Below are 6,979 nucleotides of genomic sequence, written 5' to 3' on the forward strand. Positions count from 1 at the left end.
TTTGTTGTAAGGAAGTACTGTCAGCCTTCCTGTTGTGACTGAACTGCTGGCTCTTCTCAGGTGTACCCCAGCCTGTGTGTGTTCAACTGCTTTCCACCTGATCTGATCAGATGCACTTATTTCTTTAGTGATGTACAGGTGTGAATGTTTGATTCTATTTTATTTTATTGTATTTTTTCTGTGCAGCTCTTTCTTGATTTCTTTTTCACATTTATTCTTCCACATTGTGAATTCGATGATGCCTGGAAAATTCATTTTTTCAAGCCTGCTCTGAAACTTCATTGGAAATATTGCATTGTGTATGTAATTACACCTTCTTCCTCAAGATCACTCAGTAATTTATACCCCACTAGGATGTATTTATCTGGAAAATCATGGTTGCTTGACCATCTCAGTTTTACTGTGTGTTACAGAAGATTTTGCTGCCATAAAACCCCACAGTAAAACGTAAATAAAAAGCTGATTAATCAAAAGATAGCTGAAAACTTTATACAAATTCAAGTAGTATGCCAACAGTATATAACATTATGTAAAATGTACCCAAGCTATATTGGTATCTTCCACCCCTACAGTAGAAACAAGGGCAGATATTGTATTAAACTCCTTAAGTGCTTCAGCCATTTCACCTTTCTGTAGGGTGCGTATTGTAAGCACCCTGTGTCCTGCAGCAAGGCAGCTTGCTTGACAAACTGGTTTATAGCTTTTCTCTAATAGCCATGCATGTTTTACAGTTAATTTTTACTGAAACCATGGTATTTTCATGGGATTTTCACTACATCAAACTTGTTGATGGAGTATTTAAGAGCAGGCAGAAAAAACTAAGTGACATTCTGCTAAATGTGACAGTAACTTTATGTTTTCATATACACTTCCAAAGAAAGGATTTAAAAGGAGCTGAAGAGCTCCTACAGAATGTGATGTATTTTGGACAATTGTATTATTATCTCAGCAGTTGGAGAGGATTGAATTTGATTTGTTGGGAGGTGTTTGACACTGACTCTTGATGGTGTTATGGTCTAATGGTCTCTGGCCCCAGGGGCTGTGCCTGCTCCTTCTGGCACAGCAAGAGCCCAAGCTCACATCTCCTGAAGCTTCCTGAAGAAGGAACACTGTGAATGGAATGTGAAGAAATGCTCCTTAGCATTTGTGGAAGAAAATGACAGACTAAAGTCCACAACTCTTCCAGAAACGGTGGGTCTATTAGTTTACTTCAGACACTTTCTCCAGAGACTCAGAGAATTTCAGAGGAAAAGACAGTTACAAATATTACATTGAACTAGAGAACAGTGATAAGAAACTGATAGAAGAATGTGACCTCCAGCTGCAATTTGAGGTTGCTTGCAGAAATCCTTGTGAATTCCAATTCCTTTCCTCGAGCTAAAAGAGGTACATGGATTAGGATGCATAATTTCTGTAGGCAAAGGAAGAAAATCTTTGGCATCTTGCTGCTGCCTGTGTTAAGCTCTATTATTCCTCCACCATTTCCTTTCTTTCAGTGATGCATCACCTCTCCAGGTAATAAATCTTAGAATCTTTGTGGATAATGTCTTCATTTTGCATGGCAAACACATGCCATAAATCTAGGTGAAACTTAATAATTGGTATATGACATCTTTCTTCCTGTGAATGGCAGAGACAGAGGATGCCATTTCCACTTACTTTCCCACTGGCAGAGAGACAAAACCTGTTGATTAACTATTTGAGTACTGCCGTGATTGAGATTAATGCTCAAAAAAAAAAAAAAAAAAAGATAGGGGAAAGAGACACTAATACTGGCCTGGCCACTTTCCAAAATCCTACTGGAAAACTCCACACTGGTCAATGTGTCTAGGAGAGGGTGGCATTGGAAACACTTGTGCCTTGTCACTATTCATATACCAGCACTGACCCAGTTCTCTCTCTCTCAGAACTAGGGACTAGGTATTTTCCTGGGGACCTCCTGGTCTTGCTTTTCCTAGAGCACTGTTGGCCATGACATGGATGTGTGTTTCTCTGGGGCAAACTGGCCAGGTGTGAAAGGACTGCAATGATTCAAAGTGCTCTAAAGTGGAGTGGTCTAATTCTAGAGTTGACTGGACTGGACAAGCATTTTCCTAAAGACATGGCATCTCCACGCTCCTTGCTCCCTGACTGCTTGGGATATTTTGGCAGCCAGATGCTCACTGTGGTATGAAGTGCCAGATTACAGAGCCATAAGCTCCCAAAGTGGAATTGACAACGCTGAAACAAAGGCAACGGAAATTTCCTCTGAGCAGGAGTGGTTGTATGAGGCCCATCAATGTAAGGCAATTACAGTGCCAGCTAATGAAATCAGATGCCAGCTTTGCTGATGTAACTAGTTTCACAACCTCTAGCCTTCCTAGCATAACACAGAATAATTCATAATGAGACTGCACAGAACTCTTTCAATTAGATTGCAGCAGTGGAGCAAGTTATTTTTGCTAGGCAGAAGCATGCAAAGCCTGTAGGCTCAAACACATGGTAATTGAATAAATAGACTCAGGCTTCTGCTATCACACAAAGAAAATAAGATGTAAGAGTCTTCCTCTAGAAGACAGCCATTCAGCTGAAATCATCTGCCTGCACTCCATTCAAAAATCACACTTCTGGATGAGGGGACAGGTTGCCATTTCTCAGAAAAGCTCTCAGTGGTGAGGATGCCTTCAAGTGAAGATTGGGAGAGCAGCTGTAACTTTCAGATGGCACAAATGTCAAGACTGCCTGCAACACTTTAAAAAGAAAACAAAACAAACAAAAAAAAGAATGCTAATCAGTAAGCAGGGATTCTGAAGGCAAGCTCTTTCATGGATACTGTCTTTATTGAAGGGGATACTTGAGCATTTCAGGCAGGCATCTGTTTTACTCACATGAGCACAGTAAAGCACAGGCATTTGTGTTTCTGTATGGGTTTTTTTTGTTTTTCCATGCCACCACCTGCAGCCTTCCTGCCAAGGGGATTGGAAACAGCAGCTAAACATCACAGCACCTCAATGTTTCTGGCCCACTGCCATAGTGCATGGAAGGTTCTTTCTGTCTTCATGGTGGTTTTTGCTTTTTCCTGATAGTAACTACTTCTAGGATTGAGTTTAAGTCACCTTATTTTTCCCATTGTGATTGGAATTCTTTCCCATGGTTCCCCAGACAGATTGCTTCAGATAAGCATCTTTGATGCAGAGCTTTTATTCTGAGCTTCAAAATTCTTTCAATCAGCAATTCAGAGATGAACATACTGGCATAGCTGATTCCTGGCCTGCTAATGGATTTGAGGACAACAAGAAGATAACAAATTCAGGGCACTGTGGAAGTCCATAAATGATTGCAGTGTTATACTGGAAAGGAAGCAGAAGTAGTGTTGATTATAATAGTTTTACACTGTTTTGCAGAAATTATCTATATCATTCTCTCCAGTAGACAAGGCAGCATTGCAGAGGGAAAGAAAAGTGTGGTCAATTTGCAAGGAAACTCTTGGGAGTTTTGGTTTTGACCTCAAAAGGAGAGAACAAATTGTTTTAGCTTCTCGGTTTGAATAAGAATTGCTTATAGTGAAAGAGATTTTACAGCCCATTAAGTTCAGTCAGTACAAAATGAACTTAACTGGCCAGATTGACACCTGGAGAATACACCTTGTGCTAGAGGGAATCTTCATCTGTGTAAAGTTGATGCAGCTAATTCTGTTATCTCTTGCTTTGGATTTGGCACGTGTGAAGGTTTTGCTGCTGGAGCCATATTTCCTGGGTGATTTGAGACAGGCTGAGACCATAGTAAATGAAGGAAGGGTTGAAGGAGAATCAATACTATTCTGGTATGCCCCATACTCAATGAGCAAAATAGGCTGCCAGGAGCACAAGGCTCACACTCAGTATCCTACAGATCTAGAGACATCCAGCTCCTAGAAATTGCTCCTCTGATGGTTACTCCTCTGAACCATGAAGGCTATGATAGATCCAGTCCATTTGATACCCTGTCTTTCTTAATTATTGTGAAGAACAGACAAGGGCTAATGTCCTTTCCCTGGTGGAAATGGCATGTGACAAACTGATGTTGTAAATTACCAAATGGTGTTTAAGATGCAGGCACTGAGAAGAGGATGAGAAGGCAGAATTCTTGTGTAGAAAAGAAAATCCTAACTCTGCTCAGCTCTTAAAATGAAAAATTAAAAAAAAAAATCCTGTCTGAAAGTGATCCAGAACATTATGTCCTTCACAGGAATGAAAAATTAGGAAGTTCAGCTCAAGTGTTGACAGAATAGTTTATCACAAGGTAAGCCACTTCCTTTAGATAACTCTTGCTTTTTAAATTCCTACACATGCAATTGTTTTCCTTTTGAGGACATTTAAAAATAAACTATCAAACAGGATATTTCCAAAATGACAAGACCCTGAATCTGCAATTGTATACAATAATATTTGGCCAATATATTGAATAAAATTTCCTTCTACCATAGAGTTAAGTGGTAGAGTATGAAACTGGCCATGCACATGGACAAAATCAAAAGCCTCCAGAATGAGTCTTATGGCAATCTATACAGTCAAGTTTTCCCAGAAAATTTGTTGCCTTGCATATCTACAGCATCAATCACAGTGTTTGATGCCACCTCACAGAGAATTTCCATTTTCATTTCTTTGCAGTGGCATGGGATCATCTTTGCAACAATAGTTGTGGCTATGTGTAAATTGTTGTGTAAAAATAAAGGGGATGGAAATGACAGGCAGTGAAGTCTGGCAGCACAACTTCTATCACTCAGGATTTGACAGGCATTGCACCAAGTCCTGCACTCAGCTGACAGGATCTCTCGTTATTTGGTCTTTGGAATTTGTAGTTCATCATCATCATGCCAAATTGTTTTTTGTAAAAACAAGGACCTGTGGAAGCTGGTTACTTCTTCTGTATGTTGTTTGGCTCTCTTTTGTATGTTTTTTTTATTCAATCACAAGGGGAAGTCCTAGAATTCATAGTGTTTTCTTTATGAACTTAGGTAAGAAGTTTTCATCTATTTAGATACTGCCACAGGGACAAAGAAATCATCCAAAGTGCTTCAAGTAGCCGCTGAGCACCAGTTTTCAAACACAGAGGGAAGTTGTGTGGTTTGTTCTGCTAAAAGCAGGAGCCAGATTTGATACCTGGCTGGACTCAGAATTGCACACAGGAGGACCAAGGATGCCTCACTTCTGAGTGCTTTGTTTGGGAGACACCTTTTCCTTGTGCACATGTGTAAAGGCAGAGCTCCCTGTCAGTCAGTTTCTCAAAAGTGGAAAGGGACTATGGGATCCTCATCCCTGGAAGTGTCCAAGGCCAGCTTGGATGGGGCTCTGAGCAGCCTGGTCTAGTGGAAGCTGCCCCTGCCCAGGGGGGCTTGGAACAAAATCCTCTCTAAGGTCCTTTCCAGTCCAAATCATTCTATGATTCTATGATTATTTTCACTGACTTCATCTCAGACATTTACATTCCCTTTTTTTTTCATTGCCTTCCCTTTTGAAGAATTGATTTCAATAAGGGAAGCAGTACCAAGAGAAGATTGGCTATATTGAATTCACATTGAACTGATTAAAAAACACTGAACTTATTAGAAAAATAAATATATTTCCTTTTTCATTATGCAATATTTCAACAACAAATTTATTTGTTTAATATAATGTCTAAGTAAATATGATAGAGAATATTATTAAACATGAGTGCAGAATAATTTTGGAAGCTGGAGAACATGTTTTTGTGTGTGCAATGCGGTTTACAATTAAATATATCTTTTTATGAAAGTGATCATATAATTTTTCACCTTCTGTAGCAAAAAATGAATAGAGTGAGGACAGTCTAAATCTTCATAAAAGAGCCTGGTTTTGTTCAGATTTTTCCAGATTATTGCAATATCCTAACTACTGAAGAAAATCTATGTAAGAATAATTTGGACAATAAGCAAGTGGCAGTCTGAACAGACAACTGCTGATCATTATTTCCAGTGTGAAAGCTGGGGTTCTGGCACTGAAAAAGAGGTGCTGTAGCTGAGATGAAAATCTTTTTTGCAACTTTCAGAGTAAATAACTAAAGATCAGGAATGGGAACTGCTGTTTCATCATTCCAGTTTGTTCCTTTGACTTTCCATAGATTTTCCATTGCTGGGGCTGTTACTGGTTATTAGCTGATACAATTAGACTTGGGAGATGAGACCTTGCTGGTGAAGAAAGTGTAAAGAATTGAATTGACACAGTTGTACCAGCAGTGTGGAGGCTGCCCTGGCTCCAGCCTGGTTGTGGGTTGTGCTGTGATATTACAGATGCCTTGTTTTGATGCAGGGAAATTAGATCAGTGCCCATGGGCCCCACCACAGAAGTGTGAACAAGGCAGTGTTCCATGTCTCTGTACCAAGGATATGCACTCACTGCAGAGTGACTGAGCTGGTACAAGTGTTAAACCAGAAGAAAAACATCATCTCTGCAAAGTGCACTGACAAAAAATCAGGCAATGTTCTACAGCCAGTGCTATGTTCTTATTGCTTTTCATAGTTCAATTTTGGATTATTCAGGGTCTAACACAGTGTTTGGAGCCTTAGAAGCAAACTGTTCTTTGAGTATCTTTGCTTCAGGCACAGACTGTGATTCTTGGGGCTGTTCTGTGCAGACTTTGATGGTCCTGCTGGGTTCCTTCCAGCTCAGGATGTTCTCTGCTTCTCTAACTCTCTAGTGTTGAGCCATTATCTGCACATACCTGGGTGTAGAGTGGCGTCCTGAACCTCTCTGAGTGATGCCTACAGGCACCAGTCATTTATAGCCACTGCAGAGCTGTGAACTGGGACAAAGACTTGACTGCAAATAGTTGTTAGGTATTGCTGCCTTCTAGGTGGTGCTTTGGTTGTCAGGCAGCTGGAGTCTTCAGTTAAAATGTCTTTCTGGGTGCTTTTTCAGTGGTAGGAAATCTTGTCTTGGATTGCATTTGTCCTAGAGACTTTCCTAAGACAGCTTAATGCCTTTCTCTTCAGACTGTAGGG

Source organism: Molothrus ater, chromosome 11, assembly GCF_012460135.2.
Source record: "Molothrus ater isolate BHLD 08-10-18 breed brown headed cowbird chromosome 11, BPBGC_Mater_1.1, whole genome shotgun sequence".
NCBI classification, from domain to species: Eukaryota; Metazoa; Chordata; class Aves; order Passeriformes; family Icteridae; genus Molothrus; species Molothrus ater.